Here is a 12,452-nt window from a genome sequence, read left to right as displayed (position 1 = left end):
GAATGGGAAACAGAATGGGAACGTTGGGACAGAAGCGGAATACTGGAAGGGGAATGTTCCTCTCACCTGCAGGCCGATGCTGTGGGGGTCAGAAGCGATCCGGCCCAGCCAATGGAAGCACAGCACTACCAGCACGCTCACCTTCAACATCAGGTTCCTGAAACACACAAATAGTATAGATGTTTAGCACACACACACACACACACACACACACACACACACACACACACACACACACACACACACACACACACACACACACACACACACAGACACACACACACACAGACACACACACACACACACACAGACACAGACACAGACACAGACACAGACACAGACACACACACACACACACACACACACACACAGACACAGACACAGACACACACACACACACACACACACACACACACACACACACACACTTCTGTCAACTAGCAAGATTCTCTTGATTTCCATAAACTCTCCATTAACTTCATTAAGTCTGTAGGGTGCACATCCACCCCTCTACCTGCAGATGGCGATGTATGTGTGAATGCAGGAGGAGTCATACTGCTCCACACACACACACACACAAAGTTTGTGGACTGCAGGTCCACCCCCCTACCTGCTGATGGCGATGTATGTGTTTACGCTGGGCGAGTCGTACTCCTCCATCCAGGCAGTAGCGTTGAAGATGCCAGGGAGCAGGAGGTTGATGAGAGACACTACGACTGGCAGGGCTAACAGACTGGCTTCCTTCAGGAGAGGGTCCTTAGTGGGAATACGAGATCTGTACTGGAGGTCCTACAGAGGCAGGGGGAGGAAGAGAGAGAGGGACAGAAGGTGAGAAGGTGTAAAATGAAAGTGGAAAATGAAAGCAATGTACAGCAGCTGAAAACGTGTGTCTCTTACCTTGTGCATGTACTCAGAGAAGTAGTAGAGAGCTAGAACCTCTTACCTTGTGCATGTACTCAGAGAAGTAGTAGAGAGCTAGAACCTCTTACCTTGTGCATGTACTCAGAGAAGTAGTAGAGAGCTAGAACCTCTTACCTTGTGCATGTACTCAGAGAAGTAGTAGAGAGCTAGAACCTCTTACCTTGTGCATGTACTCAGAGAAGTAGTAGAGAGCTAGAACCTCTTACCTTGTGCATGTACTCAGAGAAGTAGTAGAGAGCTAGAACCTCTTACCTTGTGCATGTACTCAGAGAAGTAGTAGAGAGCTAGAACCTCTTACCTTGTGCATGTACTCAGAGAAGTAGTAGAAAGCTAGAACCTCTTACCTTGTGCATGTACTCAGAGAAATAGTAGAGAGCTAGAACCTCTTACCTTGTGCATGTACTCAGAGAAGTAGTAGAGAGCTAGAACCTCTTACCTTGTGCATGTACTCAGAGAAGTAGTAGAGAGCTAGAACCTCTTACCTTGTGCATGTACTCAGAGAAGTAGTAGAGAGCTAGAACCTCTTACCTTGTGCATGTACTCAGAGAAGTAGTAGAGAGCTAGAACACAGGCCACTGTACTGCCGATACAGATGAACCAGGCCAGAACATGTACCAGCACACGTCCTATTCTCTGACATACAGTCTTCTGGACCTGCTTACGACTCGTCTCCTCTAACAACTCCTACACAGAGAGAGAGACATGGTTACGACTCGTCTCCTCTAACAACTCCTACACAGAGAGAGAGACATGGTTACGACTCGTCTCCTCTAACAACTCCTACACAGAGAGAGAGACATGGTTACAACTCTTCTCCTCTAACAACTCCTACACAGAGAGAGAGAGAGAGACATGGTTACGACTCGTCTCCTCTAACAACTCCTACACAGAGAGAGATGGTTACGATTAGTCTAACAACTCCTACACAGAGAGAGAGACATGGTTACGACTAGTCTCCTTTAACAACTCCTACACAGAGAGAGAGACATGGTTACGACTTGTCTCCTCTAACAACTCCAACACAGAGAGACATGGTTACGACTAGTCTCCTCTAACAACTCCTACACAGAGAGAGAGACATGGTTACGACTAGTCTCCTCTAACAACTCCTACACAGAGAGAGAGATATGGTTATGATTAGTCTAACAACTCCTACACAGAGAGAGAGAGAGACATGGTTACGACTAGTCTCCACTAACAACTCCTACACAGAGAGAGAGACATGGTTACGACTAGTCTCCTCTAACAACTCCTACACAGAGAGAGAGACATGGTTATGATTAGTCTAACAACTCCTACACAGAGAGAGAGAGACATGGTTACGACTCGTCTCCTCTAACAACTCCTACACAGAGAGAGACATGGTTATGATTAGTCTAACAACTCCTACACAGAGAGAGAGAGACATGGTTACGACTCGTCTCCTCTAACAACTCCTACACAGAGAGACATGGTTACGACTCGTCTCCTCTAACAACTCCTACACAGAGAGAGAGACATGGTTACGATTAGTCTAACAACTCCTACACAGAGAGAGAGAGACATGGTTATGATTAGTCTAACAACTCCTACACAGAGAGAGAGAGAGAAACATGGTTACGATTAGTCTAACAACTCCTACACAGAGAGAGAGAGAGACATGGTTATGATTAGTCTAACAACTCCTACAGAGAGAGAGAGAGACATGGTTATGATTAGTCTAACAACTCCTACACAGAGAGAGAGAGACATGGTTATGATTAGTCTAACAACTCCTACACAGAGAGAGAGAGAGACATGGTTATGATTAGTCTAACAACTCCTACACAGAGAGAGAGAGAGACATGGTTATGATTAGTCTAACAACTCCTACACAGAGAGAGAGACATGGTTATGATTAGTCTAACAACTCCTACACAGAGAGAGAGACATGGTTATGATTAGTCTAACAACTCCTACACAGAGAGAGAGAGAGACATGGTTATGATGAGTCCCCTCTCACAACATAAGGAGGGAGGGGGAGAGGTGATTGTGAGAATGAGCGTTTTCCTTAAGTGTGTGTGTGTGTGTATATATATAGGACTCTGTAAGGAGAATGTCCTTTGAAGAATGAAAAGAAAAACAGGAGGGGCTCAATGTTGATGTGGAAGTTGAAAAGGATGCCGGACAAAGAGAAGGTATGTGTGTTCGTGTCCCTACCCTGTGTGTGTTCGTGTCCCTACCCTGTGTGTGTTCGTGTCCCTGCCCTGTGTGTGTACGTGTCCCTGCCCTGTGTGTGTTCGTGTCCCTACCCTGTGTGTGTACGTGTCCCTACCCTGTGTGTGTGTTCGTGTCCCTACCCTGTGTGTGTTCGTGTCCCTACCCTGTGTGTGTTCGTGTCCCTACCCTGTGTGTGTACGTGTCCCTACCCTGTGTGTGTTCGTGTCCCTACCCTGTGTGTGTGTACGTGTCCCTACCCTGTGTGTGTTCGTGTCCCTACCCTGTGTGTGTACGTGTCCCTACCCTGTGTGTGTTCGTGTCCCTACCCTGTGTGTGTTCGTGTCCCTACCCTGTGTGTGTTCGTGTCCCTACCCTGAGTGTGTTCGTGTCCCTACCCTGTGTGTGTTCGTGTCCCTACCCTGTGTGTGTTCGTGTCCCTACCCTGTGTGTGTTCGTGTCCCTACCCTGTGTGTGTTCGTGTCCCTACCCTGTGTGTGTTCGTGTCCCTACCCTGTGTGTGTTCGTGTCCCTACCCTGTGTGTGTTCGTGTCCCTACCCTGAGTGTGTTCGTGTCCCTACCCTGTGTGTGTTCGTGTCCCTACCCTGAGTGTGTTCGTGTCCCTACCCTGTGTGTGTTCGTGTCCCTGCCCTGTGTGTGTTCGTGTCCCTGCCCTGTGTGTGTACGTGTCCCTGCCCTGTGTGTGTTCGTGTCCCTACCCTGTGTGTGTTCGTGTCCCTACCCTGTGTGTGTTCGTGTCCCTACCCTGTGTGTGTTCGTGTCCCTACCCTGTGTGTGTTCGTGTCCCTACCCTGTGTGTGTTCGTGTCCCTACCCTGAGTGTGTTCGTGTCCCTACCCTGTGTGTGTTCGTGTCCCTACCCTGTGTGTGTTCGTGTCCCTACCCTGTGTGTGTTCGTGTCCCTACCCTGTGTGTGTTCGTGTCCCTACCCTGTGTGTGTTCGTGTCCCTACCCTGTGTGTGTTCGTGTCCCTACCCTGTGTGTGTTCGTGTCCCTACCCTGTGTGTGTTCGTGTCCCTACCCTGAGTGTGTACGTGTCCCTACCCTGTGTGTGTACGTGTCCCTACCCTGTGTGTGTTCGTGTCCCTACCCTGTGTGTGTTCGTGTCCCTACCCTGTGTGTGTTCGTGTCCCTACCCTGTGTGTGTTCGTGTCCCTACCCTGTGTGTGTACGTGTCCCTGCCCTGTGTGTGTACGTGTCCCTGCCCTGTGTGTGTACGTGTCCCTGCCCTGTGTGTGTTCGTGTCCCTACCCTGTGTGTGTACGTGTCCCTACCCTGTGTGTGTACGTGTCCCTGCCCTGTGTGTGTACGTGTCCCTGCCCTGTGTGTGTTCGTGTCCCTGCCCTGTGTGTGTACGTGTCCCTACCCTGTGTGTGTACGTGTCCCTACCCTGTGTGTGTTCGTGTCCCTACCCTGTGTGTGTACGTGTCCCTACCCTGTCTGTGTTCGTGTCCCTGCCCTGTGTGTGTTCGTGTCCCTGCCCTGTGTGTGTTCGTGTCCCTACCCTGTGTGTGTTCGTGTCCCTACCCTGTGTGTGTTCGTGTCCCTACCCTGAGTGTGTACGTGTCCCTACCCTGTGTGTGTACGTGTCCCTACCCTGTGTGTGTTCGTGTCCCTACCCTGAGTGTGTACGTGTCCCTACCCTGTGTGTGTACGTGTCCCTACCCTGTGTGTGTTCGTGTCCCTACCCTGTGTGTGTACGTGTCCCTACCCTGTGTGTGTACGTGTCCCTACCCTGTGTGTGTACGTGTCCCTACCCTGTGTGTGTTCGTGTCCCTACCCTGTGTGTGTTCGTGTCCCTACCCTGTGTGTGTACGTGTCCCTACCCTGTGTGTGTACGTGTCCCTACCCTGTGTGTGTTCGTGTCCCTACCCTGTGTGTGTTCGTGTCCCTACCCTGTGTGTGTACGTGTCCCTACCCTGTGTGTGTTCGTGTCCCTACCCTGTGTGTGTTCGTGTCCCTTCCCTGTGTGTGTACGTGTCCCTGCCCTGTGTGTGTACGTGTCCCTACCCTGTGTGTGTACGTGTCCCTACCCTGTGTGTGTACGTGTCCCTACCCTGTGTGTGTACGTGTCCCTACCCTGTGTGTGTTCGTGTCCCTACCCTGTGTGTGTTCGTGCCCCTACCCTGTGTGTGTTCGTGCCCCTACCCTGTGTGTGTACGTGCCCCTACCCTGTGTGTGTTCGTGTCCCTACCCTGTGTGTGTTCGTGCCCCTACCCTGTGTGTGTTCGTGCCCCTACCCTGTGTATGTACGTGTCCCTACCCTGTGTGTGTTCGTGTCCCTACCCTGTGTGTGTTCGTGTCCCTACCCTGTGTGTGTTCGTGTCCCTACCCTGTGTGTGTACGTGTCCCTACCCTGTGTGTGTTCGTGTCCCTACCCTGTGTGTGTCCCTACCCTGTGTGTGTACGTGTCCCTACCCTGTGTGTGTTCGTGTCCCTACCCTGTGTGTGCCCCTACCCTGTGTGTGTACGTGTCCCTACCCTGTGTGTGTTCGTGTCCCTACCCTGTGTGTGTTCGTGTCCCTACCCTGTGTGTGTGTCCGTGTCCCTACCCTGTGTGTGTACGTGTCCCTACCCTGTGTGTGTGTGTCCCTACCCTGTGTGTGTACGTGTCCCTACCCTGTGTGTGTACGTGTCCCTACCCTGTGTGTGTACGTGTCCCTACCCTGTGTGTGTACGTGTCCCTACCCTGTGTGTGTTCGTGTCCCTACCCTGTGTGTGTTCGTGTCCCTACCCTGTGTGTGTTCGTGTCCCTACCCTGTGTGTGTACGTGTCCCTACCCTGTGTGTGTACGTGTCCCTACCCTGTGTGTGTACGTGTCCCTACCCTGTGTGTGTTCGTGTCCCTACCCTGTGTGTGTACGTGTCCCTACCCTGTGTGTGTACGTGTCCCTACCCTGTGTGTGTGTACGTGTCCCTACCCTGTGTGTGTACGTGTCCCTACCCTGTGTGTGTATGTGTCCCTACCCTGTGTGTGTACGTGTCCCTACCCTGTGTGTGTTCGTGTCCCTACCCTGTGTGTGTACGTGTCCCTACCCTGTGTGTGTACGTGTCCCTACCCTGTGTGTGTCCTACGTGTCCCTACCCTGTGTGTGTACGTGTCCCTACCCTGTGTGTGTTCGTGTCCCTACCCTGTGTGTGTACGTGTCCCTACCCTGTGTGTGTACGTGTCCCTACCCTGTGTGTGTACGTGTCCCTACCCTGTGTGTGTACGTGTCCCTACCCTGTGTGTGTACGTGTCCCTACCCTGTGTGTGTACGTGTCCCTACCCTGTGTGTGTACGTGTCCCTACCCTGTGTGTGTACGTGTCCCTACCCTGTGTGTGTACGTGTCCCTACCCTGTGTGTGTACGTGTCCCTACCCTGTGTGTGTTCGTGTCCCTACCCTGTGTGTGTACGTGTCCCTACCCTGTGTGTGTTCGTGTCCCTACCCTGAGTGTGTTCGTGTCCCTACCCTGTGTGTGTTCGTGTCCCTACCCTGTGTGTGTACGTGTCCCTACCCTGTGTGTGTTCGTGTCCCTACCCTGTGTGTGTACGTGTCCCTACCCTGAGTGTGTTCGTGTCCCTACCCTGTGTGTGTTCGTGTCCCTACCCTGTGTGTGTTGTCCCCCTGTGTCCCTACCCTGTGTGTGTACGTGTCCCTACCCTGAGTGTGTACGTGTCCCTACCCTGTGTGTGTTCGTGTCCCTACCCTGTGTGTGTACGTGTCCCTACCCTGTGTGTGTTCGTGTCCCTACCCTGTGTGTGTTCGTGTCCCTACCCTGTGTGTGTTCGTGTCCCTACCCTGTGTGTGTACGTGTCCCTACCCTGTGTGTGTTCGTGTCCCTACCCTGTGTGTGTGTACGTGTCCCTACCCTGTGTGTGTCCCTACCTGTGTGCTCGTGTCCCTACCCTGTGTGTGTGCCTACCCTGTGTGTGTTCGTGTCCCTACCCTGTGTGTGTACGTGTCCCTACCCTGTGTGTGTACGTGTCCCTACCCTGTGTGTGTACGTGTCCCTACCCTGTGTGTGTACGTGTCCCTACCCTGTGTGTGTGTCGTGTCCCTACCCTGTGTGTGTTCGTGTCCCTACCCTGTGTGTGTACGTGTCCCTACCCTGTGTGTGTACGTGTCCCTACCCTGTGTGTGTACGTGTCCCTACCCTGTGTGTGTTCGTGTCCCTACCCTGTGTGTGTACGTGTCCCTACCCTGTGTGTGTTCGTGTCCCTACCCTGTGTGTGTACGTGTCCCTACCCTGTGTGTGTACGTGTCCCTACCCTGTGTGTGTTCGTGTTCCTACCCTGTGTGTGTTCCTACCCTGTGTGTGTACGTGTCCCTACCCTGAGTGTGTTCGTGTCCCTACCCTGTGTGTGTACGTGTCCCTACCCTGTGTGTGTACGTGTCCCTACCCTCTGTGTGTTCGTGTCCCTACCCTGTGTGTGTTCGTGTCCCTACCCTGTGTGTGTACGTGTCCCTACCCTGTGTGTGTTCGTGTCCCTACCCTGTGTGTGTTCGTGTCCCTACCCTGTGTGTGTACGTGTCCCTACCCTGTGTGTGTGTCCCTACGTGTCCCTACCCTGTGTGTGTACGTGTCCCTACCCTGTGTGTGTTCGTGTCCCTACCCTGTGTGTGTTCGTGTCCCTACCCTGTGTGTGTACGTGTCCCTACCCTGTGTGTGTACGTGTCCCTACCCTGTGTGTGTACGTGTCCCTGCCCTGTGTGTGTACGTGTCCCTGCCCTGTGTGTGTACGTGTCCCTGCCCTGTGTGTGTACGTGTCCTACCCTGTGTGTGTACGTGTCCCTACCCTGTGTGTGTACGTGTCCCTACCCTGTGTGTGTACGTGTCCCTACCCTGTGTGTGTACGTGTCCCTACCCTGTGTGTGTACGTGTTCCTACCCTGTGTGTGTACGTGTCCCTACCCTGCGTGTGTACGTGTCCCTACCCTGTGTGTGTACGTGTCCCTACCCTGTGTGTGTACGTGTCCCTACCCTGTGTGTGTGTGTTCGTGTTCCTACCCTGTGTGTGTTCGTGTCCCTACCCTGTGTGTGTGTCCCTACGTGTTTCCTACCCTGTGTGTGTACGTGTCCCCTACCCTGTGTGTGTACGTGTCCCTACCCTGTGTGTGTACGTGTCCCTACCCTGTGTGTGTACGTGTCCCTACCCTGTGTGTGTTCGTGTTCCTACCCTGTGTGTGTTCGTGTTCCTACCCTGTGTGTGTTCGTGTCCCTACCCTGTGTGTGTTCGTGTTCCTACCCTGTGTGTGTTCGTGTCCCTACCCTGTGTGTGTTCGTGTTCCTACCCTGTGTGTGTACGTGTTCCTACCCTGTGTGTGTTCGTGTTCCTACCCTGTGTGTGTTCGTGTCCCTACCCTGTGTGTGTTCGTGTCCCTACCCTGTGTGTGTACGTGTCCCTACCCTGTGTGTGTACGTGTCCCTACCCTGTGTGTGTACGTGTCCCTACCCTGTGTGTGTACGTGTCCCTACCCTGTGTGTGTACGTGTTCCTACCCTGTGTGTGTACGTGTCCCTACCCTGTGTGTGTACGTGTCCCTACCCTGTGTGTGTACGTGTCCCTACCCTGTGTGTGTACGTGTCCCTACCCTGTGTGTGTACGTGTCCCTACCCTGTGTGTGTACGTGTCCCTACCCTGTGTGTGTACGTGTCCCTACCCTGTGTGTGTACGTGTCCCTACCCTGTGTGTGTACGTGTCCCTACCCTGTGTGTGTACGTGTCCCTACCCTGTGTGTGTACGTGTCCCTACCCTGTGTGTGTACGTGTTCCTACCCTGTGTGTGTGTCCCTACGTGTCCCTACCCTGTGTGTGTTGTCCCTACCCTGTGTGTGTACGTGTCCCTACCCTGTGTGTGTACGTGTCCCTACCCTGTGTGTGTACGTGTCCCTACCCTGTGTGTGTACGTGTCCCTACCCTGTGTGTGTTCGTGTCCCTACCCTGTGTGTGTACGTGTCCCTACCCTGTGTGTGTACGTGTCCCTACCCTGTGTGTGTTCGTGTCCCTACCCTGTGTGTGTACGTGTCCCTACCCTGTGTGTGTACGTGTCCCTACCCTGTGTGTGTTCGTGTCCCTACCCTGTGTGTGTACGTGTCCCTACCCTGTGTGTGTACGTGTCCCTACCCTGTGTGTGTACGTGTCCCTACCCTGTGTGTGTACGTGTCCCTACCCTGTGTGTGTTCGTGTTCCTACCCTGTGTGTGTCGTGTCCCTACCCTGTGTGTGTTACGTGTCCCTACCCTGTGTGTGTACGTGTCCCTACCCTGTGTGTGTTCGTGTCCCTACCCTGTGTGTGTACGTGTCCCTACCCTGTGTGTGTGTTCGTGTCCCTACCCTGTGTGTGTACGTGTCCCTACCTGTGTGTCGTGTCCTACCCTGTGTGTGTACGTGTCCCTACCCTGTGTGTGTACGTGTCCCTACCCTGTGTGTGTACGTGTCCCTACCCTGTGTGTGTACGTGTCCCTACCCTGTGTGTGTGTACGTGTTCCTACCCTGTGTGTGTTCCTACCCTGTGTGTGTACGTGTTCCTACCCTGTGTGTGTACGTGTCCCTACCCTGTGTGTGTACGTGTTCCTACCCTGTGTGTGTACGTGTCCCTACCCTGTGTGTGTACGTGTCCCTACCCTGTGTGTGTACGTGTCCCTACCCTGTGTGTGTGTACGTGTTCCTACCCTGTGTGTGTTCCTACCCTGTGTGTGTGTGTTCCTACCCTGTGTGTGTTCCTACCCTGAGTGTGTACGTGTCCCTACCCTGTGTGTGTGTGTCCCTACCCTGTGTGTGTCCCTACCCTGTGTGTGTCCCTACCCTGTGTGTGTCCCTACCCTGTGTGTGTACGTGTTCCTACCCTGTGTGTGTACGTGTCCCTACCCTGTGTGTGTACGTGTTCCTACCCTGTGTGTGTACGTGTTCCTACCCTGTGTGTGTACGTGTTCCTACCCTGTGTGTGTGTGTGTTCCTACCCTGTGTGTGTGTGTGTTCCTACCCTGTGTGTGTACGTGTCCCTACCCTGTGTGTGTTCGTGTTCCTACCCTGTGTGTGTTCCTACCCTGTGTGTGTACGTGTCCCTACCCTGTGTGTGTACGTGTCCCTACCCTGTGTGTGTACGTGTCCCTACCCTGTGTGTGTTCCTACCCTGTGTGTGTTCCTACCCTGTGTGTGTTCCTACCCTGAGTTGAATGCAGATGTTTTCAGACCGGAGTTTGACGGAGGTTTTCTTGATGACTTTAAAGTCCCAGGAACAGAACACCTTCATCGCCAGGATACCATGTGACTTGTCTATACGGAAACTCTGACCAAACGACTTGGACATGCTGGGGGGACGACACACACACACACACACACACACACACACACACACACACACACACACACACACACACACACACACACACACACCTTACATTAGTAACAGTTCACAAAGTAAGTGCTGTAGTTTAACATATCCTATATTCAAAACACCTGTTCCCCCCCCCCCCACATATCCTATATTCAAAACACCTGCTCCCCCCCCACATGTCCTATATTCAAAACACCTGCTCCCCCCACATATCCTATATTCAAAACACCTGCTCCCCCCCCATATCCTATATTCAAAACACCTGCTCCCCCCCCCCCACATATCCTATATTCAAAACACCTGCTCCCCCCACATATCCTATATTCAAAACACCTGCTCCCCCCCACATATCCTATATTCAAAACACCTGCTCCCCCCACATATCCTATATTCAAAACACCTGCTCCCCCCCCACATATCCTATATTCAAAACACCTGCCCCCCCCCACATATCCTATATTCAAAACACCTGCCCCCCCCCCACATATCCTATATTCAAAACACCTGCTCCCCCCACATATCCTATATTCAAAACACCTGCTCCCCCCCCCCCACATGTCCTATTTTCAAAACACCTGCCCCCCCACATATCCTATATTCCACCTGCTCCCCCCCCACATATCCTATATTCAAAACACCTGCCCCCCCACATATCCTATATTCAAAACACCTGCTCCCCCCACATATCCTATATTCAAAACACCTGCTCCCCCCCCACATATCCTATATTCAAAACACCTGCTCCCCCCACATATCCTATATTCAAAACACCTGCTCCCCCCCCACATATCCTATATTCAAAATACCTGCCCCCCCCCACATATCCTATATTCAAAACACCTGCTCCCCCCCACATATCCTATATTCAAAACACCTGCCCCCCCACATATCCTATATTCAAAACACCTGCTCCCCCCTATATTCAAAACACCTGCTCCCCCCACATATCCTATATTCAAAACACCTGCCCCCCCCCACATATCCTATATTCAAAACACCTGCTCCCCCCCCACATATCCTATATTCAAAACACCTGCTCCCCCCACATATTCAAACACCTGCTCCCCCCCACATATCCTATATTCAAAACACCTGCCCCCCCACATATCCTATATTCAAAACACCTGCTCCCCCCACATATCCTATATTCAAAACACCTGCCCCCCCCACATATCCTATATTCAAAACACCTGCTCCCCCCCACATATCCTATATTCAAAACACCTGCTCCCCCCCCACGTATCCTACATATCCTATATTCAAAACACCTGCCCCCCCCCACATATCCTATATTCAAAACACCTGCTCCCCCCCCCCACATATCCTATATTCAAAACACCTGCTCCCCCCCCCACATATCCTATATTCAAAACACCTGCTCCCCCCCCCACATATCCTATATTCAAAACACCTGCTCCCCCCCATATCCTATATTCAAAACACCTGCTCCCCCCCCACATGTCCTATATTCAAAACACCTGCTCCCCCTACATATCCTATATTCAAAACACCCACCCCCCACATATCCTATATTCAAAACACCCCCCCACATATACCCCCCCCCCACATATCCTATATTCAAAACACCTGCTCCCCCCCATATCCTATATTCAAAACACCCCCCCCATGCTCCCCCCCCATATCCTATATTCAAAACACCTGCTCCCCCCCCCCACATATCCTATATTCAAAACACCCTCCCCCCCCCACACATATCCTATATTCAAAACCCCCCCACATATCCTATATTCAAAACACCTGCTCCCCCCCCCCACATATCCTATATTCAAAACACCTGCTCCCCCCACATATCCTATATTCAAAACACCTGCCCCCCCCCCACATATCCTATATTCAAAACACCTGCCCCCCCACATATCCTATATTCAAAACACCTGCTCCCCCCCCACATATCCTATATTCAAAACACCTGCTCCCCCCACATATCCTATATTCAAAACACCTGCTCCCCCCACATATCCTATATTCAAAACACCTGCCCCCCCCCCACATATCC

General features: G+C 52.3%; 1 pseudogene; it reads right to left on the bottom strand.

The window, feature by feature from the left end:
• The window catches only part of LOC135529212 (transmembrane channel-like protein 6), a 56,148-nt pseudogene that overhangs the window by 10,976 nt on the left and 32,720 nt on the right, over nt 1–12,452 (bottom strand).

Source organism: Oncorhynchus masou, unplaced genomic scaffold (genome assembly GCF_036934945.1).
Source record: "Oncorhynchus masou masou isolate Uvic2021 unplaced genomic scaffold, UVic_Omas_1.1 unplaced_scaffold_1119, whole genome shotgun sequence".
Classification (NCBI taxonomy): domain Eukaryota; kingdom Metazoa; phylum Chordata; class Actinopteri; order Salmoniformes; family Salmonidae; genus Oncorhynchus; species Oncorhynchus masou.
Note: the sequence above shows the minus strand (reverse complement) of the source record. Positions and strands in the feature narration are given on the sequence as shown.